This window comes from Hypanus sabinus, chromosome 18 (assembly GCF_030144855.1).
Source record: "Hypanus sabinus isolate sHypSab1 chromosome 18, sHypSab1.hap1, whole genome shotgun sequence".
In the NCBI taxonomy this organism is placed as follows: domain Eukaryota; kingdom Metazoa; phylum Chordata; class Chondrichthyes; order Myliobatiformes; family Dasyatidae; genus Hypanus; species Hypanus sabinus.
This window is the reverse complement of record NC_082723.1, coordinates 38,181,193-38,208,742: the sequence shown is the minus strand read 5'-3', so window position 1 is coordinate 38,208,742 and position 27,550 is coordinate 38,181,193. Positions and strand designations below refer to the sequence as shown.

General features: G+C 43.5%; 1 long non-coding RNA gene across 2 annotated transcripts in view; it reads left to right on the top strand.

The window, feature by feature from the left end:
• LOC132407519 (uncharacterized) overlaps nt 1–27,550 on the top strand; it is a 164,551-nt gene that overhangs the window by 117,906 nt on the left and 19,095 nt on the right. Inside the window, exon 2 of one of the 2 annotated variants that reach the window (XR_009516494.1) lies at nt 6,636–6,725. This is a non-coding gene — a long non-coding RNA (uncharacterized LOC132407519). Of the gene's footprint in view, nt 1–6,635; nt 6,791–27,550 lie in introns of both variants that reach the window. The other variant, XR_009516493.1, reaches the window with a different exon arrangement.

Here is a 27,550-nt window from a genome sequence, read left to right as displayed (position 1 = left end):
ATCTCTGAGTGCAGATCTAATTTCCCATTCCCTGGCCCAGAGGTACGTCGAAGCCTCCATCTGCTAGTCTGGTTCAGATCAAGGTATGCTTGAGATCAGGACTTGCTAAACAATAAAAGATCAAGGTTCCTCCATTACCATACAGGTTGTCAAAAGATACAATGATGGAGTTGTTGATTAATCATAACAATCAGTCTCCATTGATTACATTACAACTGACATAGACACAAGGTGAAAAGCACGGGTGAATTCCTTTAACCATCATAGGTTCAAAGTTACATGTTCCTTCCAAGCATGTGTCACTTAACGTGTGTCATATTGCTCACATACGATATCCTGAAGTGACATTCGTTGAAAGAATTCTCTTGTACATTTTAATGAATCAATACCAACAACTACTACCATTTTCTGAGGGAGGGTATTCCATAGACTGGCCAGTTATTCCTTAGATTAAAAATGTATCTAATCCAGGTACAATGAAAGGTTCATTTACCAATGAAGTTAGTGGCGTTTAATGTGACTTAGGGTCCTAAACTAATGTCTAATTCAGTAGAACTCTTACTTGGTTACCTTGGTTAACAGTACCCATTCCCATCCCTCATCTCCACCAGTTCTCCCCAACCCCCATAAAGGAGAGCAGATGAACTGCTGTGTTGTAGTAGCAGTTGGCAAAAGTGTTGACACTATCACTTACAATTTTAATAGGATTTTACCAGTATTATGTTATAACACAATAAGTTTTAGATAATTACTGAAATACCTCAGTGAGGTGAAAGTTTTAAGTAGTAGGTTGGGGGGATAAAAAAAACACTTATTATGAACCAGGGAAGGTAAACGAGAGAAAAAAATATTGTCATGAGATGAAAGGTGACCTGGCTGTTTGAAAGTGACGCTGGTTCCGCTTAAAAAGTGTTCAAATAAAAAGGGCCATAAATCCAAAATAGTTGCTCATAAATCCCATTCTGATTATAGATAGAGGTATGACTGTTAAATTTGCTACTGAAAAAAAGTAGCTGAAGTGAATCATACAGATGAACTCCAAGAGAAGCTTGATCGGTAGTTTAGGGAGAGAGGAATAGAAAGAACGCTTGTACGATGAGAGGAAGGTGAGAAGAGGCTCACAGAGAGCATAATTGCTTTAAGAAAGTGATTGAGTCAAATACCTCTGGAACTGTAATCCCAAAATCACTAAATTTGGTGTAAACCCAATACGTTGGAGTTCTGAGCTTTGAACTTTTACATGTTTATACATTGTGATATGCCTTTCAATGGTGGAAAGATGCTTTGGGAAGTCAGGTGGTGAATTATTCGCAGCTGAATGCAGTCTTGGACTTGCTGCTGGAGCCACAATATGTAGGCAGTCTGTGGTGGCATCCAAGATATTGTTGGTAAGGGATCTGACAATAATAGATTCTCACTTGTTAAAACGGACAATGCCTATCATTGTGTTGCATGAATTTTATTACCACTTATCAAGTTAATCCTGAATGTTCCGATCATGATAGATGCAGGCTCTGGCAGTCTCACTGTCTGATAGGTTGTGAATGGAAGCGAAGGCTGAACAATTATCAGCTTGCATTCCTATTAATAAAGAAGCTGATGAATCAGAATCAGGTTTATTATCACTGGCATATGTCGTGAAATTTGTTAACTTAGCAGCCACAGTACAATGCAATACATAATAATGTAGAAAGAAAAAAGGTAAATAAATTACAGAAAGAATATATATGCATATTAAAATGATTAAAAATAGTGCAAGAACAGAAATAATATTTATTTTAAAAATGAGGTAGTTCAACATCCATTCAGAAATCGGATGGCAAAGGGGAAGAAGCTGTTCCTGAATCGCTGAGTGTGTGCCTTCAGGCTTCTGTACCTCCTTCCCGATGGTAAAAATGAGAAGAGGGCATGCCCTGTGTGATGAGGGTCCTTAATAATGGACCTTTCTGAGGCAACACTCCTCGAAGCGGTCTTAGATACTACGGAGGCCAGGACCCAACATGGAGCTGACTAATTTTACAACTTTCTGTAGCTTCTATCAGTCTTGTGCGGTAGCTCTCCCCCCCTCCCTCCCATACCAGATAATGATGCAGCCTGTCAGAATGCTCTCCATGGTACATCTATAGACATTTTCGAGTGGTTTAGGTGACAAACCAAATCTCTTCAAACTCCTTATGAAATATAGCCACAGTCTTGCCTTCTTTATAGCTGCATCTATATATTGGATCCAGGTTAGATCCTCAGAGATCTTGACACCCTGGAACCTGAAATTGCTCACTCTGTCCACTTCTGATCCCTCTATGAGGATTGGTTCATGTTTCCTCGTCTTATCCTTTCTGAAGTCCACAATCAGTTATTTTATCTTACTGACATTGAGTGCTTAATCCTGAAGCACTGCCTTGAGGAATTCCTGTGACAGTCTTCTGGCTGAATTATATGCTTCCACTGACATCTCACTTTGCATGATTCCAGCAATGAGAGAGTTCTCTTCCTTGACCCCCATTGACGTATAACTTCACTGCGGCTTCTTGATGATTATGCACAGTACTGTACAAAACTCTGAGGCACACATTTATATAGCTAGAGTGGTAATATTTTTGCAAAGTACTGTATTTGCCAATGTGAGATGGAGAGTGAGTTTGTAAATCTGGTGGGAGCAAAGGTCATTGGGAACAGTGAGAATGGAGCACTGTGGGAAGGGTGTGGGATGGGTGGCAGAGAAGAAGTGCCAGGGTGGGGGTGCAGGTGGGGTGGGGTTTGGCATGGATACAGACACACCCAGCCCTGGGACACTAGGCACGGTCATTTCATTCCAAACAATTGATTTATTGATCATTACTGAATGTCTCTCGGAGTCAATGGCAGAAGCAATCTCCATGGTTCTTCACACGGCTTTAGACCACCTAGATAACACAAACACCTACGTCAGGATGCAGTTCATCAACTATAGCTCAGCATTTAATACCATCATTCCCACAATCCTGATTGAGAAGTTGCAGAACCTGGGCCTCTGTACCTCCCTCTGTAATTGGATCCTCGACTTCCTAACCAGAAGAGCACAGTCTGTGCGGATTGGTGATAACATCTCCTCTTCGCTAACGATCAACACTGGCACACCTCAGGGGTGTGTGCTTAGCCCACTGTTCTACTCTCTGTATACACATCACTGTGTGGCTAGGCATAACACAAATACCATCTATAAATTTGCTGACAATACAGCCATTGTTGGTAGAATCTCAGGTGTTGACGAGGGGGCGTACAGAAGTGAGATATGCCAACCAGTGGAATGGTGCCGCAGCAACAACCTGGCACTCAATGTCAGTAAGACGAAAGAGCTGATTGTGGAATTCTGGAAGGGTAGGATGAAGGAACACATACCAATCCTCATAGACAGATCAGAAATGGAGAGAATAAGCAGCTTCAAGTTCCTGGGTGTCAAGATCTCTGAGGATCTAACCTGGTCCCAACATATTGATGTAGTTATAAAGAAGACAAGCAGTGGCTATACTTTATTAGGAGTTTGAAGAGATTTGGTATGTCAACAAATATACTCAAAAACTTCTATAGTTGTACCATGGAGAGCATTCTGACAGGCTGCATCACTGTCTGGTATGGAGAGGCTACTGCACAGGACCGACAGAGACTGCAGAAGGTTGTAAATCTAGTCAGCTCCATCTTGAGCACTAGCCTACAAAGTACCCAGGACATCTTTAGGGAATGGAGTCTCAGAAAGGCAGCGTCCATTATTAAGGATCTCCAGCACCCAGGACATGTCCTCTTCTCACTGTTACCATCGGGAAGGAGGTACAGAAGCCTGAAGGCACACACTCAGCGATTCAGGAACAGCTTCTTCTTCTCTGCCATCTGATTCCTAAATGGACTTTGAAGCTTTGGACACTACCTCACATTTTTAAATATATAGTATTTCTGTTTTAGCACATTTTAATAATCTATTCAATATATGTAATTGATTTACTTGTTTATTTATTATTATGTTTTTTTAAAAAAATTCTCTCTCTGCTAGATTATGTATTGCATTGAACTGCTACTGCTAAGTTAACAAATTTCATGCCACATGCCAGTGATAATAAACCTGATTCTGAATCTGTTTCCCCTTTTCCCAACCATGATTGTCCTCTCCCTGACCGCTTCCCACTCTCAGTCCACACTAGAGACCCATATCAGAATCAGGGTTATCATCACTCACATGTATCACAAAATTTGCTTTTTTTGAGTGGCAGCAGTACAGTGCAATACGTAAAATTACTGTGCAAAAGTCTGAGGAACCCTAGCTACCGTGTGTGTATGTATGTATGTAAGCAACACACACAAAATGCTTGTGGAATGCAGCAGGTCAGGCAGCATCTATAGGAAGAAGCATTGTCGATGTTTCGGGCCGAGACCCTTTGTCAGGACTAACTGAAGGGAAAGATAGTAAGAGATCTGAAAGTAGGAGGGGGAGGGGAAAATGCAAAATGATAGGAGAAGATCAGAGGGGGTGGGGTGAAGCTGAGAGCCGGAAAGGTGATTGTCAAAAGGGATACAGAGCTGGAGAAGGGAAACATGGGATGGGAGGCCTAGGTAAAAAGAAAGGGGGAAGGGAGCACCAGAGGGAGATGGAGAACAGGCAGAGTGATGGGCAGAAAGAGAGAGAGAAAAAAAGAGGGGAGATAACACTAAATATATCAGGGATGGGGTAAGAAGGGGAGGAGGGGCATAAATGGAAGTTAGAGAAGTCAATGTTCATGCCATCAGGTTGGAGGCTACCCAGCCGGTATATAAGGTGTTGTTCCTCCAACCTGAGTGTGGCTTCATCTTGACAGTAGAGGAGGCCATGGATAGACATATCAGAATGGGAATGGGACATGGAATTAAAATGTGTGGCCACTTCACCTTCACAGGCGACACTTCACCTGTGAATCGGCTGGTATGGTATACTGCGTCCGGTGCTCCTGGTGTAGCCTTTTATATATTTGTGAGACCCGGCGCAGACTGGGAAACCGTTTCGCTGAACACCTATGCTCTGTCCACCAGAGAAAGCTGGATCTCCCAGCGGGATCTGCAGATTTTCTCATGTATGTACTGTTTTAACCAGAGAGAATGTGCTATTGTCAGATGGCTTGTGATGACCATGACTTCAGGTGTGATGTTCCTGTGCACCTTCTGCCCTTGGTAGCTGAGATACTGTTGTAATAGCCATAGGGGAGCAAGTATAGTGCATTTTGCAGATGCGAAATTAGTGATGAGAAGCCAATCAATTGGCTGTTTCGATCTGGATAATGATAGTGTCTTTGGGTCTTATCATAATTCTGCTCAACAACAAAGATACATACTTCACCTTTTACATAAATTGATCCTTGGGGTGCATGGGACACCTCTCTGTCCCTTGTTAGTGAGTGAGAGAGAGAGAGAGAGAGAGAGAGAGAGAGAGAGAGAGAGAGAGAGAGAGAGAGAGAGAGAGGGAGAGAGAGAGGAGGTGGAGGGGAGGGAGAGGGAGGGTGGGGAAGAGAGAGGGGGAGGGAAATGGAGGGAGAGGGAGAGAGAGAGAGAGGAGGTGGAGGGGAGGGAGAGGGAGGGTGGGGAAGAGAGAAGGGGGAAGGGGGAGAGAGAGAGAGAGAGAGAGAGACTGTCAAATTGTTGGGCGAACAATAGTTCTTGTTGTATTGCAGATCATCACCTCTCTTTGGGAGTTTTGCTATTGCTTGCTTGGTGGGCGGTGGGTCCGGTGCTTTCTGCTGAAATAAGTGGGAGGGAGGGGAGAGATTTGATGCTTGGTTGCTGCTTGTGTGTGGGAGGGGATAGAGGGGGCTTTGGAGTTCTAAAGCTTTTCCTATCATTTATTCTTCAGAGTTCTCTTATGCTTTTGTGGATGACTGTGAAGAGCAAGAATGTACTATATATATTCTCCGATATTAAGTGGAGCCATTGAATGATGTGGGAAGCATAAAAGTTGCCCAGGTCTCACTGCTTGAAAGCCTAGACTGTTTCCTTTGCTGAGGTGAATGCACAGCACTCAATTTCTGCATGGGCAGCAGATTCCTTTTCCCAAAGGGTCATTGTTGAGCAATAACGTAGCAGTTCCATGATTTTATTCTAGATTATTGAATTAACCTAATTTTAATTCACAGTTCCTCATTTTGCATGATGTAAATTCCAAGTCTTTAGATTATTAACTGGCCTTTTTGATCACTATTTTTGTAAGTTTGCTACCCATTGCAAACTTTGTGTTTATCTATCACTTCTAGCATAGAATGGGGTCTCAAGATGTTGTCTGATAGTTTATTAAATAAAGCCAGGAACTGAGCCACATGAGGATATATTAGAGCAGATGGGATCAAAGATTTTAAAGAACTTCTTAAAGGAAGAGAAAGAGGCGAGATTAGAAACAGGGCGATTAGAGAGGAAAAACATATGGTACATCTGGCCTGGGATCTGTGGGCATTGAGGCTGGATGCAAGATGAATCTACAAACAACATGTACCTTAACATAATTTTGTAATATAAAATAACTGATACTAATATTCAAATAGTTTTTGACAAAAGGTGATCAACTGTAAATGTCAACTCTGCTTCTCTCTCCACAGATGCTACCTGACATGCTGAGTAGTTCCATAATTTTCTGTTTTATTTATCAGTAATGATCTAAGGCTGATCAATCAGGAGTTGGACCACGCCACATCAGTGAATGGGATTCGTTGGAAAGGCTGAATAAAAATAAAGCAGGGGTAAGCAGAAGGGCCATTGTGAGAGTGGGTTCATCAGGATCGAGCTCAGGTGAGGTGAATATCTGGTGAGTTTCTTCTCCTTCTTTATCCTTCATTCCTCATTTGTTAAGGCACAGTTAGGGAAGGGAGAATGACTCCAGGGGCTCTGTGTGTCAGACGTTGAAATTCTGGGAGACCTCTTGCCTCCTGGATAACCACATCTGCGCTAGGTGTTAAGGAACTGGAGCTGCAGCTCGATGACCTTCAGTTCATACGGAAGACTGAGGAAGTGATAGGAACTACAGGGAGATAATCACCCGCAGGTTGAAGGAGGTAGATAATGGGGTGCCTGCCAGGAGAAGGAAGGGAAGTGAGCAGCTGGTGCAAAGTACCTCCATGTCTGTTCCCTTCAATAATAAGTATACCACTTTGAATATGGGCGAGGGGTTCGACCGAACAGGAGGAGTCACAGCAGCTGGGTCTCTGGCGCTGTGGTTCAGAGGAGGTGAAGAGGACTGCAGTTGTGATAGGAGATTCTATAATTTAAAAAACAGAGACAAGATCCTGTGGACATGCTAGAGACAACTGGATGGTATGTTGCCTCCAAGGTGCCAGGGTCAGGGATGTCTCACATGAGGTCCATGGCATTCTAAAGGGGGAGGGTGAGCAGCCAGAAGTCTTCGTACATGTTGGCACCAATGACATGGTAGGAAAGGTGAGGGGGTCCTGAAGAGAGATTTTAGCGCGCTAGGTAGAAAGCTGAAAGCAGGACCTCCAGGGTAGTCATCTCTGGATACTGCCTGTGCCACGTGACGGTGAGAGTAAGAAGAACATGATACTTCAGATGGATGCGTGGCTGAGGAACTGGGGCAGGGGGCAGGGGTTTATATTTCTGGATCATTGGGATCTCTTCTGGGAAAGGTACCACCTGTACAAAAGGGACGGGCTATACCTGAACCCAAGGGGACCAATATCCCTGAGGGCAAGTTTGCTAGATTTGTGCAGAAGGGTGTAAACTAATACAACAGGAGGATGGGATTCGGAGTGGTAAGGATGGGGTAGTTGGTTTACAAACAGAGGCAGCATGTGGTGAGACTGCTGGCGAGGAGAGGCTGTTGTTAGGGCAGAATTACAGTCAACAGAATGAGTTGCAGTGTAAAAGGGGGAGAAAATCAAAAAGGATGATAAATACAGGACTGAAGGTATTATATTTAAATGGACACAGTACACAGAATAAAATGAACTTGTAGTGCAGTTACAGATTGACATGTATGATGTTGTGAGCACCGCTGAATAATAGCTGAAAGAAGATTATAGCTGGGAGCTTAATGTCCAAGGATGCACATTGAACTGAAAGGACAGGCAGGTAGGCGGAGGGGTTGGGGTGGCTCTGATGATAAAAATAAAATAAAATCTTTAGAAAGAGATGACATAGGATTGGAGGGTGTAGAATCGTGGGTAGAGTTAAGAAACTGCAAGGGTAAAAAGACCCTGATGGGAGTTATAGACAGACCTCCAAACAGTAGCAAAGATGTAGTCTACAAGTTACAATTGGAGATAGAAAATGCATGTTAAAAGGGAAATGTTACAATAGTCATTGGAGATTTCATTATACAGGCAGATTGAGGTTGGTTTTGGACCCCAGGAGGGGAAATTTGTAGACTGCCTATGAGATGGCTTTTTGGAGCAGCTGGTGATTGAGCCCACTAGGACATCAGATATTGGGTGTTGTGCAATGAACCAGAATTGATTAGAGAGCTTAAGGTAAAGGAACCTTAGGATGTAGTGATAAAGTATGATATAAATTAGTCTGCATTTTGAGAAAGAGAAGTTAAATTCATACTTATCAAGGTTATAGTGGAGAAAAGGGATCACAGAGGCATGAGGGAGGAGATGGCCAAAATTGATTGGAAGGGAACACTAGCAGGGGTGTTGGCAGAGCAGCAATGGCTGGAGTTTCTGGGAGCAATTTGGAAGGCACACGGGCTAGATACATCCCAAAGAAGAAGAAGTATTCGAAAGGCAGGATGATGCAACCAATGCTGACAGGGGAAGTCAAAGGCACCATAAAAGCCAAAGACAGGACACATAATAGAGCAAAATTAGTGGGAAGCTAGAGGATTGGGAAGCTTTTAGAAACCAACAGAAGGCTGCTAAAATGTCATAAAGAAAGAAATGATGGAAAACGAAGGTAAGCTTGGCAAGAGGATACCAGAAGTTTCTTCAAATATACAAAGTGTAAAAGAGAGGTGAGAGTAGAAATCAGATTGCTGACAAGTTATGCTGGAGAGGTAGTAATGGGGTACAAAGAAATTGCAGAAGGATTGAACAGCATCTTATATTATTCTCTGTGGAAGACACTAGCAGTATGCCAGAGGTTCAAGAGTGTCAGGGGGCAGAAGTGAATGAAGTTGCCATTACTAGAGAGAATGTTCTTGGGAAAAAGAAAGGTCTGAAAGTAGATTAATTACCTGGACCAGATGCTCTATGTTCCAGGGTTCTGAAAGAAGTGGCTGAAGAGATTGTGGGGGCATTAGTAATGATCTTTCAAGAATCACTAGATTCTGGCATGTTTCCTGAGGACTGGAAAATTGCAAATGTCACCCCGCTCTTCAAGAAGGGAATGCGGCAGAAGAAAGGAAATTATAGGCCTGTTAGTCTGACCTCAGTGGTTGGGAAGATGTTGCAGTCAATTGTTACGAATGTGGTTTCAGGGTACTTGGAGGCACATAATAAAACAGGCTGAAGTCAGCATGGTTTCCTTAAGGGAAAGTCTTGCCCGACAAATCTGTTAGAATTCTTAAAAAATCAAAACAAGCAGTATAGACAAAGTTGAATGTTGTGTAGTCGGATTTTCAGAAGGACTTTGACAAGATGCCACACATGAGGCCACTTAACAAGTTAAGGAAAGATAGAGCATTAGCTGATTAGCAAGAGGCAAAGAGTGGGAATAAACAGGGACTTCTTTGGCTGGCTGCCAGAGACTAGTGGTGTTCCACAGGGGTCTGTGTAGGACCGCTTCTTTTTATGTTATTGATTTGGATAACAAAATCATTATGATATGTTATGAAATCATAATGATATGTTAATTATTTGGATGATGAAATTGATGGCTTTGTGACCAGACAATACAAAGATAGTTGGAGGGCCAGGTTGTGTTGAGGAAGCAGGGATTCTGCAGAAGGACTTAGACAGATCAGGAGAATGGGCAAAGTAGAGGCAGATGGAATACAGTGTCAGAAAGTCTATGTTCATGCACTTTGGTAGAAAAAAATTGAAAGGGTGGACTATTTTTTAAATGGAGAGAAAATCCAAAAATCTGAGGTGCAAGGTGACTTAGAATTTCTTTTGCAGGGTTCCCTAAAGGTTAATATGCAGGTTGAGTTGGTGGTGAGGAAAGCAAATTCTGTGTTAGCATTCATTTCAAGAGGACTAGAATATAAAAGCAAGGATATATAAGGCACTGGTACTGCCTCACTTGGAGTATTGTCAGTGCTTTATCTAAGAAGGGATTTGCTCGCATTGGAGAGGGTTCAAAGGAGGTTCACAGAAATGATTCTGGGATTGAAAGGCTTATTATATGAGGAGTGTTTGATGGCTCTGGGTCTGTATTCATTGGAATTCAGAGGAGTAAAGAGGGAATCTCATTGACACCTATTGAATATTGAAAGGCCTTGGAGAGGATGTTTCCTATAGTGGGGGAGTTTAAGATGAGAAGACACTGCCTCAAGATAGAGAGATGTCCATTTAGAACAGAGATGAAGAGTAATTTTTTTAGCCAGAGAGTGGTGAATCTATGGAATTCATTGCTACTGGCAGCTGTGTCAGAGGTTGATAGATTCTTCATTAGTCAGGGCATGAAGTGATACGGGGAGAAGGCAGAAGACTGGGGCTGAGAGGGGAAATGGATCAGCCATGATGAAATGTCAGAGCTGATTCGATGGGCCAAATGGCTTAATTCTGCTCCTATCTCTTATGGTTATGGTCTTAACTGCTAATTGCCTTTGGACGATTAAGAGTTAACAGAAGGTTTGTAAGAAAGAAGCTTCTCACAAAGAAACAAAGCTTCTCACAGTGGTTCTCTGTCTGTCCCAGCAGATCTTCACTGGAGCTTTGGCTCGCCTGCTTGGTTATTTTGTTGAACGAGCCTCTGCTGCATGTACGGCAGTCCAAGTATTTAAAAGTACTCCATTTGGTGATGGAGTCAGTCCCCATATTTTACCTTATATGGCTAGTAATGCGAGTGTTGTTGAAGAACAGACCGACAGTCAGCCTGATTGGAACCTGCTGGCCCTGGAGTTCTGCTCCTCAGCTGCCAATTGTTCTAGGCCAAACCTCCCACCACACCCCCTCCCCTCCAGAAGCCGATGGCTCCTCACTGCCTTGCTGCTCAACTATCCTTCCAGTAGCTCAGCCGCTCTGCATTTGTGAGCTCTAGTGGCTGGCATCGGGTGCCTCATTGTTCAATGCAAACTTGCCTTTCTCTCATGGCTGAGTAGAAAGGTTTACTGTAAGATGTTACTGGTGTGGGGAAGCCTGGCTGGTTTCTCACTCCTCATGCTGACAAACTGTGGCATAGCTACTGCTGGCTAGGATTACCTGGCTCAGAAGGAAGCTGAGGATGGATCCACGACCATACCCTTTATTGACCCCCCAGTCTGAGGTTCCTCTTGTTTCATTCATGGGATATGACATCAGTAGCAAGCTCACTGTTTAATTACTCTTTCTTCGATACCCTTCTCCTGATTGCTGATTAGGCCATTCATCATTGCTGTGGTTTTGGAGTCACAGACAGGGTAAAAGCACCAAACTCAGTCTCTCAGGAGAATGAGGGATCCATCACCTCCAGCATCTTTGAGTCCTTTCCATCCACTTACCTGCATTATGTCACCCATCTCTATCCAGGCTTCTGATACTACTAGACTTGGCTTTTAGAATATAGAACAGAACACCATAGGAACAGGCCATTCAGCCCACAATATTGTGCTGAACTAGCTAGAAAGCAAATCAAAAACACCCAAACACTAACTCCTCCTACCTGCACAATGTCCACGTCCCTCCCTCTTCTTCACATCTATGTGGCTATCCAAACGTCTCTTAAACGTCTCTGTGTTTGCGTCTACCACCATACCCAGCAGCACATCCCAGGCACTCATCCCTCTGAGTAAAAAACTTAGCCCTCACATCTCCCTTGAACCTACACCCTCTTACCCTCAATGTATGCTCTTTGTTTCAACCCTGGGAAACAGATACTTACTGTCCATTCTATCTATGTTTTTTCAGAATCTTGTAAACCTCTTTCAGATCTCCCATCAGCCTCCGCTTCTTGCTGGCTTTCAGTTTGCCATTTGAGGGAGAAGCCAGGTGAGGTAACTGTGCACCTAACACTGCCTAAATGAAGAAAGCTCCCGCCAGCCATTGTCACACTGATAGTCATTTACCCAAGAAAGCAGATACAAAGCTGCAAATCACCTTTCTATCTCAAAAGACAGACTTGTGAAGGGTTGCACATCACTGGCAGAATGTTCCTCTTTACAGCATTAGTGAAGATTTATATACAGAATTCACAGTGCACCACCCCAACCATCACAGAGAACTCATAACCTACAAATCATTACTTTGTGCTGTTTATTGACCACAGTTGCAGTGTTATTAGACAAAAGACCATAAGGCAAAGGAGCCATTCAGCCCATCAAATCTGCTCAAATCTATGATGATTTAGTTGCCCTTTCAAACCCATTCTCCTGCTTTCTTCTGTAAATTTTGATGCCTCCAATGAATTCCAAAGACTCATCACAACCTGGCTAATGAAATACCTCCTCATCTGTTCTAAAGGGACCTCCTTTTATCCTGAGGGTGTGTCCTCTGGTCCTACACTCTTCCATTATTGGAAACATATCTCCACTCTATCTAGGCCTTTCAATATTCAGTAGGTTTCAATGAGATCTCCCCTCATTCTTCTAAACTCCAGCGAGTGCAGGCCCAGAGCCGTCAAATGCTCCTCACCGTTAACTCTTTCATTCCCGGGATCATGATTAATGGCAGTTCTGAGCAAAATGGGCAAAGGTGAATTCGCAATTTGTTCTCAGTGAAACTGGACTATCGTAAGTTTCACATCATTGCGTAAGGTCAAAAGAACTTCTAATGGTTCCGCAATTGACACTGACCAGGTGTAGCTGAATGGTAGCACACTCAGGTTTGAGTGAGAAGGTCATAAACTGTAATTCCATTCCAATACTTTGCAAAAATAATCCATGCGTGCTCCCCCATGCAGCGTTGTAAAGAGTATTGCCTGTCAGATGTACTGTCTTTTGAATCCGATGTGGAACCGGCTTCCCAAGTGCAGGCAAAAGATGCCATGGCATTATTTTTAAAAAGAGCAAGGTCATTCTCCCTTGTGCTCAGGCCTGTGTTTATCCCTCAACCCAGATTAGAATTTCTTTACTCCATTGTTGTCTATGTGGATTGTACTACACACAGAATGGCTGTTGCCCTCTCCTGCCTCCACATAGAGCACTGACTACGTACAGTTCAAAAGACAACTTCATTGATGGTGAAGAGCTTTGAGAAAAGGTGCTGAGTATTTGGAAGTGATTTAATTCTACATTGGCTTTAGGCGACTGGAATTAAACTTCCAGTTCATGGCCACGTGTAGAGATTCCTGCCAGACGTAGGTGGAAACTCGGGACCAGTGTAGCCAGTTGTGAACATTGGCTTGTCCACAGTCAGCAGTCACTGGGAAGAGGGTTTTGGAAATTGCACAATCACACACCAGCTTCTGAGAGGGTTGAGGGCAAAAAAAAAAATTATTAAGGACATCAGCTTGAAATCAGATGAAAGTCTCGGGGGTGGGGGAGTAAATCTGATCACTGAAATCAATCTGAGAATACTGCATGGACTTTTTTATATATACGAAAAATTATAAACTAGACCTGCACTATCAGAGAAAAAAGTTGCTTATATTGCAGTTGCAGGTGTAAAATATGTAAAATTATCCCTGGTACATATCTTAGGAATAAAGATTGCTCAACAATTTCAGTATTTTGACATTTGCAATGCACATTTCCACCAAATTTGCATAACACTGAGTGCACCGCACGAGCTTTGAAACGTTCTCTAAAACAATAAAACAACAATTTAAATTTTTCAAATCATTTCTGACACATGGACTTTGCCAGCGAGAAACAAGCCTTACTCTGTATTTTTTTTAAAAAAAATTTGCGCTAATAAAATTCGAAAATAATTTACATCATGAACAGAGACTGACTGACAGCAAGTTGCCATGGAGATATTCCCATGGGTTCTGACTCCAAGCTACTGACGGCAGCTGCGAGAAGCACAGAACTAATCATCCTCCACTCACGTGAGCTGGATTCTGACTCAACCTGCCCTCTCTCTCAAATCAGCTTTCATTACACTGTGTTGGGGGAAAGAAATAACATTGCCACTCAGCTGACTATCAACAATGGATGGCTGAGCTGCATGCTTTGTAACAGAGCTATAGTCACTGCGGGCCTTACAATAGACACAGTAATACGTGGTTATCAGCAACATAGACAGAGGGATCATGATAGATACAATAGCCAGTGATGGAACTGAGGGAGTTTGAATGATGCCTTGCTGTTTGTACCTTTTCTCCCGAGTTGCTTTGGTTCAGTTGGCAAATGCACTGCCAAACTTACTGGGAAGGTCACGGGACTGTGGTGTTAGGGCATTGGTACACAATGCAAATGTTTTTTAAAGGAAGGAAATGCTTGCATCTGTCTTGCACCTTTCATGCCTTTATGCTTTATGACTTCTCAAAATGTTTCATACCTGAATCTTGGTCATTTAGAATATAGGAAATACACAGCAAGCTCCCATTAAATCGATTTTGGCACAGCAAGATCCCACAAATAGTAGCATAATGATGGCCCAAACCAACTGTTCTATTGCCAGTAATTGAGGGATAAATATTGGCCAGCACACTGGGGAGAACCTCTCTAAAATAACTTCATAATTTTTTTGGTGATGTAAAATCCCGATGTCCTTAGTAGATAAAGAACTTCCAGGAACAGTTTTTTTCGTATTGCAGGAAATGCTCTGTGATTTGTACCCTACCAGACTGAAACCAGAAGTTGCTGAGAATAGTTGGCACGTCCTGTAGAGAAGAAATTTAAGAAACTAGATTAATCTTTCAGGCTGATCAGCTTGTGCCTGAACTGAGAAAATGTTTGAGATATGTCAGGTTTGAAGCAAATGCTTTGGTGCAGCAAATGGATCTGCTGCCTCAGAACTCCGGGGATCCCAGTTCAATCCTGAGCTTGGGTGCTGTCTGTGAGGAGTTTGCATGTTCTTCCTGTAACCACGTGGATTTAATCTGAATCCCACATCGCAAAAAATGCAACTGGGCAGGTTAGATGGCCACTGTGAATTATAAATTGCCCCTGGTGCAGATGAGTGGGAGAATCTGGGGAGTGTTGACGAGAAAGAAGGGAAAACACAATGAATCAGGCGAGGATTAGTATAAAAATGTGTACCTAATAGTCAGTTCTGAATGAATAGGCCAAAGGGCCTGATTCCATTCTGGATCTTTAAAAACGAACAGTATGAAGGAAAGAACCAAAGTGAAGTCCTGTGTGAAGGTGAAGGGCAGAAGGAATTCAAAGAAAATTATCATTCTTTTTTGCAAATTGACTACCCTCTTTGACCGTGAACAATGGGGCAACGGGTAAAGGAAAGAAAATCTGGAATCAGAGAAGGAGCAAAAATGAAAAGCAGAGCCGTGATATGAAGTTGTGGAGTTCTGTGGCAAGAGTTGAAGCCATAATGCCTCCAATCAAAAGATGAAGCCCTGTTCCCTGTTCTGACATTGAATTCTTGGAAAAGTGTATGAGCCTAAGGACTGTGAGATTAAAGTGAATACAAGAAAGAAAATTATGATAGAAGCTTGGTTCATATTTACAGAAACTGTATGGTGAAAAAGTTCTACGAAGTGTCACCCAATCTGCATTTCCCCAAATATATTCATCTTAAGCACTGAATATGGATAATGAACTGAAAGAAACAAGTCTGAGAGGAGTGTTTGGGAACCTGGGTGGTAGAAGGGCAAAGGGAAAATTGTTATATAAAAGGGAAGGTGATGGGTTGTGAGAGGGGTGATGGAAGAGTTCGGGAATGGTCAATTTGGAATGCTGGAAGAGGAAGGGATGAGATGTTTCATGACACAGTCAAACTGATGCTCATGGAAATGGTGGAACAACATCAAATGAATCTGGGAACTAAGGGCTTGTGAGGTGTGGACAAGGGGGCCATTATTATGCCCAAGGGTCTGGTCAACCTTAGTGGAGGGGAATACCCAAATTGAGGAAAAGGGGAAGGCACATTAACAGCGCTGAAATGAGAGATGGCATTATCAGAACAAATATAACAACTGGAGAAATGATGACAATGATATAAGGTTGTAGAAACAGGGAAGGAAGGCTCCTCCAGATCTTCTTCCCTCATTAACTGTCCTCTGACCTCATCCCTCCTGCAATTTCATTAGCTGTGACTTCAATACCGTCCATGACTGGTCCTCAGAACACACTGCAGTGCCATTTTATGGTCCACTTGCACTATGAACCTTCAGCTTAAATCTGTCACCTCTGTCTTTGAGTTCCATTATTTGTCCAGAAGCTCCCCTTATCAAAGAGGTGCCAATTCTCTAAAATTCTCCTTCTGCGTTTATCCTCCCCAGAGCTTTTCGTTGAAAACTTCTGCTTCAGTTTTTCTACATTGGGAGTTCTATGAGATCTTGCCTTTATCAGTCAAGGCGTGGAAATGCAAGAGCAGGAAGGCCTGGTAGAACTGTACAAAAGACTAGGAAGGCCATTGTGTACATTCTAGCCACTACACTACAAGAGTCAAACATAGCATAGCACATGATAGTAATCGAAAAGGTACATACAAAATTTATGAGGATGAAGCCAAGACTAGAATTTTAATTCAAGAAATCCAGGATGGTTTTTTTTGTCATTTCCTGTACACAAGTGTAAGGAGGACAAAGTAATTGTTTCTGCAGATCCGATGCAGCACAAAAATAAAACAAAGATAAAGAAAACAATAATAATGGTAATAAAACACACAATAAATATAAATACATAAAATAGCTTATATACCTCGATTGTATGTCCATAATGTGACGCTAGGCTACTCATAAGGTGAATGATGGGAAATAATAAAGTTTAAAGTAAATTTATTATCAAAGTACATATACGTCACCATATACAACCCTGAAATTTATTTTCCTGTGGGCATACTCAGCAAATCTACAGAATAGTAACTTTGACAGGATCAGTGAAAGATCAGCCAGAGTGCAGAAGACAACAAGGTGTTCAAATGCAAATTTAATAGTAAAACTAACAAGAACATAAGATAATAAGATAAAATGTCCTTAAAGTGAGATCATTGGTTGTGGGAGCATCTCACTGATGGGGCAAGTGAATGCAGTCATCCTTTTTTTATTCAGGTGCCTGATGGTGGAGGGGTAGTTGTAAAATAGTGGTGGAGTTAGTGAGTGGAGGTGTTGATCAACCTTACTGCTTGGGGACAGTAACTGTTTTTGAGTCTGGTGGCCTTGGCAAGGATGCTGCCTAGTCTCCTCTCTGATGGGAGTAGGACAAACAGTCCATAAGCAGGGTAGGTGGGATCCTTCATGATGTTACTGGTCCTTTTTGGCATCTTCTTGTATATGTGTTCTTGATGGCAGGTAAGGCTGGTGCCAGTGATGCGTTGGACAGTTTTGATGACCCGTTGTAGAGCCTTCCTGTCCGCACAGTGCAGTTCCCATACCATGCAGTGATGCAGATTGTTAGGATGCTCTCCACTACCAATCGGTAGAAGGATGTGGGTATACTTGTGTATAGTCCGGCTCTCTTCAGCCTCCTCAGAAAGTAGAGGCATTGGTGAGCTTTCTTGACTGTGTAGGATGTGATCTGAGACCATGTGTGTGATGTACTCTCCTGGGAGTATGAAACTTCTCGCAGTTTCACTATGTAAAGAAGGGTGTGAGTGGTGCAGGGTCTCCTGAAGCCAATTACCATCTTGTTTGTCTTGTTGACATTAAGGAAGAGGTTATTTGCCTGGCCCCAGGTCTCGAGCTCTTCCACCTCCTCTCTATAGGTTGTCTCCTCATTGTTGGTGATGAGCCCCAGCACTGTCGTGTCTTTGGCAAACTTGGCAATGTGATTACTCGAGCGTTTGGCCATGCAGTCAGACGTGGGAGCAGAGTGTACAGCGATGGGCTCTGCACACTGTCCTGAGGGGCCACCTGCTTTGAGGATGCTGGGGAGGGAGGAGCAGTTGTGCATCCTGACTATCTGAGGTCTGTTGGTTAAGAAGCCCCACGTTCATTTGCACAGTGGTGTATTTAGACTGAGGAGTAGGAGTTTGTTCACCAAGGTCTGTGAGACAACAATGTTGAATGCCAAACTGAAAGCTGGAAACAGCATTCTGACATGTGTCCTTGTTTTCTAGGTGTGTCAGGGCCAGGTCCATGACAGATTCTATGACATCTGTTGTAGAGTGGTTCTGTCGGTAAGCATGTGTGTCATTACCAGCCATTCAAACCATTTCTAGATGACTGGCATCAGTACCACTGGGCAGTAGTCATTTAGTTCTGAAAGTGTAGAAGTCTTTGGTATGGGGATGATGGTGGCTGATTTGAAGCATGTGGGGACAGCAGCCTGGATGAGTGAAGTGTTGAAGGTGTCTGTGAAGGTGACAGTGAGCTAGTATGCACATATACTGAGAACCCGACCTGGGGGCTGACTTTCTGCAGAATCCTTCTCACAGCCACTGCTGTTGCAGAGAGTGGCTGCTCACTTTTATGCCTTGAAGCATGTGTAAGAGCCGCTTAGAGCACCAGGGAGGGAGGCTTCACTGGTACAGTAGATTGGAAAGATTTTTTTTCTTTCCTTTGGAACAGAGAGGCTAAGGGAATCAATGTCCAACCACCTTTGAGACAGCTATCACTGTCCTGCTCAGCCTGGTTGCAATTGTTCACACAATGCTTCTCCAGTGCAGCCAATACATCCTGCTCCTCAACTGTGGTTCCTCTCTACAATCACTGACAGTTCGAGTCCAGTGCAATTCCTGGACTGCTGCACCCTTTATCCTCCTTTCTAGAACCACGTCCAAAGTACTTCCTTTAGACCAGAAGGCCATAAGACACAGGAGCAGAATTAGGCCATTCAGCCCATTGAGTCTGCTCTGCCGTTTTGTCATGACTGATGGATCCCACTCAACCCCATACAGCTGGGTCCACCGATGCCCTGACCGATCAGGAAACTGTCAACCTCCGCTTTAAATATACTGACGGACTTGGCCTCCACCACAGTCTGTGGCAGAGCATTCCGCAGATTCACTATTTATATAGTGCTCTTTAGAGCAGTGTAGTTATCTTAGTCACTTTGAACTTTGAACATTGTCCACTTATCCCTTTCCATCCCCGGCACTTCTCTCTGCAACCACAGGGCAGATGTAATATTTGTTCCTTCACTTCTCCCTAAACAGGCAGAGGTTCACCTATACCTCTTCCAACTTGGTCTACAGCGTTCACCGTTCACAATATAGCCTCTTCTGGAAGGGCAGCTTTCAGGGCAATCTGACTCCATTGATCTCCTCGCCTCAATCCTTCAGAAATGCAGGTTTGTGGGAAGAAACTTCAATAAGTTGCTTGATTTGTAGATTGCACACAGAGCAGCTTATGGCAATGGGAGTAAATGGTTAGGGTGCCAAATGGGCTTCACTAAAGAGTTGCCTGGTCATTGCTTGGTTTCACCGGTTAGAGGAGGACGCAGTGTGAGCTCTGAATGTAGTAGATAATGTTGGAAGTAGACCAGGTTGGAAGAGGTATAGATAAACCTCTGCCTGTTGAGATCCCTCACGGAGGGGAATGTGACGGGAGAGATATTACATATCCTAAGGTTGCAGAGGAATGACCTGAAGTGTGGACAATGTAAGTGCCGGGCCAGATTGAAATGGTTGGGGTGTCAGGGTCAAAGGCAAGAGATGGGCCGGTTCGGCTCGCTGCTCTGCCGGGTTTGTTCGAATCTGCGCTGGCCTGAGGCTGTGGCCTGCAACTAGTGGACATCTAGGTGGGCTGCAGTGATGCTGGTGTTGTGAGCTTCCATTCTGAATGCTGTTTTCTTGCCTTCGTTGTTTGCACAGTTTGCTTCTCTCTGTCTCTGCACATTTGGCCTTCTTTTGTTTTTCTATTGGGGTTCTTTGTTTTGTGGCTGCCTGTAAGGAGGCAAATTTCAAGTTTGTATATAGTATACATACTTTAAAAAAGGATCTAGTGCTTTCCCAGCATATATGACAAATAAACTCTTTTCGGGCTTCCAACCAGGTACAGGTATCAATTATAACTAGCGTTTCAATGAAGATGGCGGAGTTTGTCATCAAAACGTCGATCATAATCGATACCTGTACCCGGCTGGAATTCTAAGAAGAGTCTATTTGTACAATCGTATACATACTTTGATAACACAATGTACTTTGAACCTTGCTTCTCCTGCCATCTCAGTTTCCAGTTGCATGTCATTTCCCAGTCCCAATCTGACCTTCACTATTGCTGTGGAAAGGTCAAACACAAAATGGAAGAACATCTCATAGCCCACTTGGATAGTTTACCTCCCAACGGTATGAACATTGAATTTTCTATTTTCAGGTAACTCACACCCCGGCTCTCTCCACCAAATCACAGCCATCTGTCCACCTAGTTTCCTCCTCCCTCTGCCCTATCCCCTCTTCCCATCTAGTTCCATCTCCTCATTGTCCTCTCCTGTTTGGTTCCACCCATCACCCTCTATCCCAACACCACCCACCCTCTCCTCCAACCCCACCAGAACAACTATCCAGTGGCAATCTTTCCTCTTCCCTCTCAGATCTGATGTAGGGTCTTGCCCTGAAACATCAGCCTTCACCTTTTTGCCTCCACGGATGCTTCTTGACCCAATGAGCTCTCCCAATGTTCCTTTGATCGCAGCGTTGGTGTCTCTTTTGTCTCCAAATCAAAACTCATGGGCTCTTGATCCCTCTGCAGAAATCTGCACACACAGAACAGGAGTCAAAGGCAAATTGACTGTTATGTGCACAAGTGCAATGAAAAGCTTACCTGCAACAGCATTACAGGCAAATAACAGCAGATAAGCAGCATTCACACAAAAATGTCAATCTTATATCAATATAGTACTCAGTTTTTACAAGATGGAGCACATCAGGCTGAAGTAATGAGGGAATGCAGTGAACTTAAAAATAAAAACTGCAGAAGCTGCAAATCTCAGGTAAGGGAAAAATGCTGGAAATATTCATCTGTGGGAAGAGCTGATGTTCCATGTCTAGTAACATTTCAGAACTGTGTTTTGTCAAAAGGTCCTTCACTCTCTCTTCCCATACAGGCAGCCTGGCCCGACTGAGTATTTCTAGTATCTTCTGTTTTTGTATCATATAAGAGAATTCCACCACCCAGGACATGCTTTCTTCATGTTACTGCCATCAGGAAGAAGGTACAGGAGCCTCAGGCCTCTCCCTACCAGGTTCAAGAACAGTTATTACCCCTCAACCATCAGGCTCTTAAACCAGAGGGGATAACTTCACTTGCCCCATCACTGAAATCTTCTCACAACCTATGGACTCACTTTCAATGACTCTTCATCTCATGCTCTTGATATCTATCTACCTATCTATCTATTTATGTATGTGTGCATTTGCACAGTTTGTTGTCTTTTGCACTTTAGTTTGTTGCCCTGTTGGTGAGGTCTTTCATTGATTCTATAATGATTATTGGATTTATTGAGTATGCCCACAAGAAAATGAATCTCAAGGTTGTACATGGTGACATATATTTACTGTGAACTTTTAACTTGAACACAGTACTGTCAAGGGTGCCAACTTTCAGGTGAGATGTTAGACTGACATAGAAACACAGAAAACCTGCAGCGCAATACAGGCCCTTTGGCCCACAAAGCTATGCTGAACATGTCCTTAACTTAGAAATTACCTAGGGTTACCCATAGCCCTCTACTTTTTTGAGCTCCACTTCCCCATCCAGGAGTCTCTTAAAAGCCCCTATTGTATCCGCCTCCACCACCGTTGCCGGCAGCCCATTCCACGCACTCACCACTCTGCAAAAAAAACTTACCCTTGACACCTCCCTATACCTACTTCCAAGCAACTTAAAATTGTGTCCTCTCGTGCCAGCCATTTCAGCCCTGGAAAAAGCTTCTGACTATCCACATGGTCAATGCCTCTCGCCATCTTATCAGCTGTATCACCTCTGTCAGGTCACCTGTCATCCTTCGCCGCTCCAAGGAGAAAAGGCCAAATTCACTCAACCTATTCTCAAAAGGTATGCTCCCCAATCCAGGCAACATCCTTGTAAATCTCCTCTGCACCCTTCCTATGGTTTCCACATTCTTCCTGTAGTGAGGCAACCAGAACTGAGCTCAGTAGTCCATGTGGGGTCTGACCAGGATCCTATATAGCTGCAACATTACCTCTTGGCACCTAAACTCAATCCCACAATTGATGAAGGTCAATACACCATATGCTTTCTTAACCACAGAGTCAACCTGCACAGCAGCTTTGAGTGTCCAATGGACTTGGACCCCAAGATCCCTCTGATCCCCCACACTGCCAGAGTCTTACCATTAATACTATATTCTGCCATTATATTTGACCAGAATGAACCACCACACACTTCTCTGGGTTAAACTCCATCTGCCACTTCTCAGCCCAGTTTTGCATGCTGTCAATGTCCCGCTGTAACCTCTTGACAGCCCTCCACACTATCCACAACACCCCCAACCTTTGTGTCATCAGCAAACTTACTAACCCATCCCTCCACTTCCTCATCTAGGTCATTTATAAAAATCACCAAGAATAGGGGTCCCAGAACAGATCCCTGAGTCACACCACTGGTCACTGACCTCCATGCAGAATATGACCCATCTACAACCACTCTTTGTCGTCCGTGGGCAAGCCAGTTCTGGATCTACAAAGCAATGTACCCTTGGATCCCATGCCTCCTTATTTTCTCAATAAGCCTTGCATGGGGTGTCTTGTCAAATGTCTTGCTGAAATCTATATACACTACATCTACTGCTCTACCTTCACCAATGTGTTTAGTCACATCCTCAAAAAATTCAATCAGGCTGGTAAGGCATGACCTGTCTTTCACAAAGCCATGCTGACTATTCCTAATCATATTATGCCTCTCCAAATGTTCATAAATCCTGCCTCTCAGGATCTTCTCCATCAACTTACCAACCACTGAGGTAAGACTCATTGGTCTATGATTTCCTGGGCTATCTCTGCTCCCCTTCTTGAATAAACGAACAACATCCGCAACCCTCCAATCCTCCGGAACCTGTCCTGTCCCCATTGATGATGCAAAGATCAAAGATCATCGCCAGAGGCTCAGCAATCTCCTCCCTCGCCTCCCACAGCAGCCTAGGGTACATCTCGTCCAGTCCCAGTGACTTATCCAAATTGATACTTTACAAAAGCTCCAGCACATCCTCTTTCTTAATATCTACATGCTCAATCTCTTCAGTGCACTGTAAGTTATCCCTACAATTGCAAAGATCGTTTTCAGTAGTGAATACTGAAGCAAAGTATTCATTAAGTACCTCCGCTCTCTCCTCTGGTTCCATACATACTTTTCCACTGTCACACTTGATTGGTCCTATTCTCTCATATCTTATCCTCTTGCTCTTCACATACTTGTTGAATGCCTTGGGGTTTTCCTTAATCCTGTACTCCAAGGCCTTCTCATGGCCCCTTCTGGCTCTCCTAATTTCTTTCTTAAGGTCCTTCCTGCTAGCCTTATAATTTTCTAGATCTCCATCATTACCTAGTTTTTTGAACCTTTTGTCAGCTCTTTTTTTCTTCTTGACTAGATTTACAACAGGCTTTGTACACAATGATTCCTGTACACTACCATCCTTTCCCTGTCTCATTCGAATGTACCTATGCAGAACTCCACACAAATATCCCCTGAACATTTGCCACATTTCTTCCATACATTTCCCTGAGAACAGCTGTTCCCAATTTATGCTTCCAAGTTCCTGCTTGATAGCCTCATATTTCCCCTTACTCCAATTAAATGCTTTCCTAACTTGTCTGTCCCTACCTCTCTCCGTTGCTATGGTAAAGGAGATAGCATTGTGATAACCATCTCCAAAATGCTCTCCCACTGAGAGACCTGACACCTGATCAGGTTCATTTCCCGATACCAGATCAAGTACAGCCTCTCCTCTTGTAGGCGTATCTACATATTGTGTCAAGAAACCTTCCTGAACACACCTAACAAACTCCACCCTATCTAAACCCCTCGCTCTCGGGAGATGCCAATCTATATTTGGGAAATTAAAATCTCCCACCAAGATAACCCTGTTATCATTACACCTTTCCAGATTCTGTCTCCCTATCTGCTCCTCGATGTCCCTGTTACTATTGGGTGATCTATAAAAAACACCCAGTAGAATTATTGACCCCTTCCAGTTCCTACCCTTCACCCACAGAGACTCCATACACAATCCTTCTCAATCTCTGACACTCTGCCTCTCACATTTACTCTTTTGTACTATTTAAGCTTGGTGGCGGTGGGGGGGGGAGATATGTCTCTACCAAAGGAGGTGTAAGGCGCTCCTTTCACCTGCAGGTCACCCTTGGGGAAGGTGTAGCATCTGCTTAGCCCCCAATCAGGAGTCATGTGAAGACATGGGAGGAGGTGGTGGATGGTCATATAACCAACTGGTGTACATCACAGGTCCAGGTTATGTGACCACTGACACCAAACAGACAATATGTGAAGAGTATTGATAATGGCTGGGGGTGACCTGTCTTGTAAAGACACTGCCCAGAATAAGGCAATGGCAAACCACTTCTGCAGAAGACCATGATCACTCGCGACATATAACGAATGAGTAAACTATTAAGCTGAGTGAGGTAGGGTGCAGTTTGCTCCATTCCCTCTAATTTCTCATATACCACAATGGAAAAATCATGGGGACAGACCCAGAACCATCTCTGCCATTCACTTGCCATGCAACAGGCTGCAATCTCCAGACTGATGCTGCAAATTTTGGGGTTAATTGATTTTTTGAGGCAGTTTGGGGTGTGGTGGGGATGCTGTTTATTTTTTAATTAATTTACTTATTTCAATTTTGCTGAATGCATTTGAAGCCAACAGAAACCTGATCCCTAAATGTCTAGTATAAGCTGACTTTTCTTCTCCTTTGGTGAGGGGACCGGAGGGCAATCCTCAACATGTGCACAACAATCCCCTAAGTATACGCTGCTACCCCTATCATATGTACTGCAGCCACAGAACACACATTTCAGCCCTCAACACATGCACTGTAGTCCCCTCACGTACTGTGCAAGCTGAGCTATCTCTTCAAGGACAGCGTGTTTACTCACTCAGTCATTCAAACCACCCATATTTTAACGTTGGGATGGAAATTAGATGCAGGACAATTGTTGGAACATAAAAAAAACATAGAAAATCTACAGCACAATACACGCCTTCGGCCCACAAAGTTGTGCTGAACACGTCCCAACCTTAGGCTTCCCCAAGGCCCTCTATTTTTCTAAGCTCCATGTACCTATCCAAAAGTCTCTTAAAAGACCCTATCGTATCTGCCTCCACCACCTTTGCCGGCAGCCCATTCCACACACTCACCATTCTCTGAGTAAAAAACTTACCCCTGACATCTCCTCTCTACCTACTCCCCAGCACCTTAAACCTGTGCCCTATTGTGGCAACCATTTCAGCCCTGGGAAAAAGCCTCTGACTATCCACATGATCATTGCCTCTCATCATCTTATACACCTCTATCAAGTCACCTCTCATCCTCCATCGCTCCAAGGAGAAAACGCCATGTTCACTCAGCCTATTCTCATAAGGCATGCTCCCCAATCCAGGCAACATCCTTGTAAATCTCCCCTGCACCCTTTCTATGGCTTCCACATCCTTCCTGTACTGAGGCGACCAGAACTGAGCGCAGTATTCCAAGTAGGGTCTGGTCAGGGTCCTATATAGCTGTAACATTACTTCTCAGCTCCTAAATTCAGTTCCATCATTGATGATGCCAATGCACTGTATGCCTTCTTAACCACAGAGTGAACCTGCTCAGCTGCTTTGAGCGCTCTATGGACTTGGACCCCAAGATCCCCCTGATCCTTCACACTGCCAAGAGTCTTACCATTAATACTATATTCTGCCATCATATTTGACCTACCAAAGTGAACTACTTCAGACTTATCTGGGTTGAACTCCATCTGCCACTTCTCAGCCCAGTTTTGCATGCTATCAATGTCCCGCTGTAACCTCTGACAGCCCTCCACACTATCCAAAGCATCTCCAACCTTTATGTCATCAGCAAGCATCCAGGTCATTTATAAAAATCATGAAGAATAAGGGTCCCAGAACAGATCCCTGAGGTATACCACTGGTCACCGACCTTCATGCAGAATATGACCTGTCTACAACCACACTTTGCCTTCTGTGGGCAAGCCAGTTCTGGATCCACAAAGCAATGACTCCTTGGATCCCATGCCTCCTTATTTTCTCAATAAGCTTTGCATGGGGTACCTTATCAAATACCTTACTGAAATTCATATGCACTACATCTACTGCTCTTCTTTCATCAATGTGTTTAGTCACATTTTCAAAAAATTCTATCAGGCTCGTAAGGCACGAGCTGCCTTGCTGACTATTCCGAACCATATTATGTCTCTCCAAGTGTTCATAAATCCTGCCTCTCAGGGTCTTCTCCATCATCTTACCAGCCACTGAGGTAAGACTCACTCATCTACAATTTCCTGGGCTATCTCTACTCCCTTTCTTGAATAAAGGAACAACATCCGCAACACTCCAATCCTCCAGAACCTCTCCCATCCCCATTAATGATGCAAAGATCATTGCCAGAGGCTCAGCAATCTCATCCCTCGCCTTCCACAGTAGCCTGGGATACATCTCATCTGGTCCCAGCGACTCATCCAACGATGCTTTCCGAAAGCTCCAGCACATTACCTTTCTTAATATCTACATACTTAAGCTTTTCAGTCCACTGCAAGTCATCACTACAATCACCAAGATCCTTTTCCATAGTGAATACTGAAGTCAAGTATTCATTAAGTACCTCTGCTATTTCCTCTGATTCCATACACACTTTCCAACTGTCACATTTGATAGGTCCTAATCTTTCAGGTCTTATCCTCTTGCTCTTCACATACTTGTAGAATGCCTTGGGGTTTTCCTCAATCCTTCCCACCAAGGCCTTCTCATGGCCCCTTCTGGCTCTCCTAATTTCCTTCTTAAGCTCCTTCCTGTTATCCTTATGATCTTCTAGATCTCTAACATTACCTAGGTCTCTGACCCTTTCATAAGCTTTTCTTCTTGACTAGATTTATTACAGCCTTTGTACACCACGGTTCCTGTACCCTACCATACTTCCCTGTCTCATTCGAATGTACCTATGCAGAACTCCACACAAATACCTCCTGAACATTTGCCACATTTCTTCTGTACTTTTCCCTGAAAACATCTGTTTCCAATTTAAGCTTCCAATTTCCTGCCTGATAGCCCCATAATTTCCCTTACTCCAATTAAATGCTTTTCTAACTTGATTGTTCCTATCTCTCTCCAATGCTATTGTAAAGGAGATAGAATTATGATCACTATCTCAAAAATGCACTCCCACTGAGAGATCTGACACCTGATCAGGTTCATTTCCCAATACCAAATCAAGTACAGCCTCTCCTCTTGTAGAGTTATCTGCATATTGTGTCAAGAAATGTTCCTGTACACACCT